Here is a 1475-nt window from a genome sequence, read left to right as displayed (position 1 = left end):
TTCTTCATTTGGGGTTTTCTTGGCAAAAATACTGGAGTGATTTGTCAATTTTCCAGAGGTAAACAGAGTAAAGTCATTTGCCCAGAGTCCCAGCTTATAAGTGTTTGAGGCAGGGAACTGAGAACAGGGTGAGCTGGCCAGACAGTAGATTACTTTTATGGTGGTTTAGGAGATTTGTAGGGAGCACCAAAAATGAGGGGTGGAATGGGAAGAAAGAATAGAGGTAGTGGAACTTGGAACGCCCCAAAGGTAGGTGGGGCACCGGGGTCCGGGGAGGGTGGTGAAGGGGGGGGCGGTTCCCAATGGGGAGCTAACTCCAAAGGTGAGTGACGTCACAGCGAGATGGATGTCACCGCGAGGTGGGCTTTGGCCAGGCACAGTTTTACTTGGCTGGTGGCTACCTAAGAACCTTGGGGCCTGGCAGTGTTAATCTGCGGAATCAAAGATGCCAGCATTCCCACCCAACATCCCACGGAAACAGAGACGTCGGGGCAAACGCCGCAGGCGACGAAGAAACATCCGCCCCAAGACCCCAGTGCCAGTGCAGGAGGTAAGGAAACAGGCCCCAACTGCTCCTTAGAAAGCTTGTCCTTCCACACATCGCCGCCACCCCCCGCCACGTCCTCTGAGGTCTGACAGTCCCTGTAAGGTGGGAAGGGGGAGCCGAGAATGGGGGGGGGGAGCTCTGGTGCCGCAAACAGGTCGCCGAAAAACAATGAGTTTTCTTCGATCTTTTGGGTTAGAATAAGGGCAGAACTTACTGAATGGGGCTGCTCCAAGGGATTTCTTAGGTCTATGTTGGGGGACCGGTTACTAACTTTGGAGGGGACTGTATGGATGTCGGGGGGTGGAGTCTGAATGGGCTTGCATATTTGGATAGGATGGGTTGCTAAAAGAGACCTCGTCAGTGTTCAAGACCAACTCTTGTACCCTTTCTTTTCCACTCTGGGTAGATTTCTCAGGCTCTACCACAAAGAACAAGAGAGGCGCTTCCAAGTCCTACGGAAATCATGGAAATCACCCTGATGATCTCCTTCTAATAATCAGCCAGAAGAGGAAGATAATCAGGCCAGGATGCAAATCAAGTAGTCGGTAAGAATAAAGCAAGAAATAGAAGAGATCTTCATCAGAAGTCTGACATCATCAACACTCAGTGGCTACGAACATAGACACTGATATTAGGAAAGAGACTGACTTTACTATAAAACTAAGACAAAGGATAACAGAAACAGATGTGGCCTATAATAAAAAAAAGCCTTACAACATGATCCATTGCAGTGTGTTGTGAATGATTTAAAGGGAACTGGGGGTTGGAGAAAGGACACACAACAATCATGTCATATGTAATTTAAAAGGATATAGATATATATGTGTGTAATTTATCAAAGTGAGAGACCAAAGCTGGAGCCTCAAACTTTTCGTAAGAAACATTTTACTGGTTTTCTAACATGAAAGATCAGGCATCCAATACCAAA

General features: G+C 47.5%; 1 long non-coding RNA gene across 1 annotated transcript; it reads left to right on the top strand.

The window, feature by feature from the left end:
- The first annotated feature begins 357 nt into the window (after positions 1 to 357).
- On the top strand, positions 358 to 1272 carry LOC116420414. The gene is made up of 2 exons (XR_004230737.1): positions 358 to 550; positions 954 to 1272. It is a non-coding gene; the product is annotated as an uncharacterized LOC116420414 (long non-coding RNA).
- The last annotated feature ends 203 nt before the right edge of the window (positions 1273 to 1475 follow it).

This window comes from Sarcophilus harrisii, unplaced genomic scaffold (genome assembly GCF_902635505.1).
Source record: "Sarcophilus harrisii unplaced genomic scaffold, mSarHar1.11, whole genome shotgun sequence".
NCBI classification, from domain to species: domain Eukaryota; kingdom Metazoa; phylum Chordata; class Mammalia; order Dasyuromorphia; family Dasyuridae; genus Sarcophilus; species Sarcophilus harrisii.
This window is presented reverse-complemented; position numbering and strand designations above follow the sequence as displayed.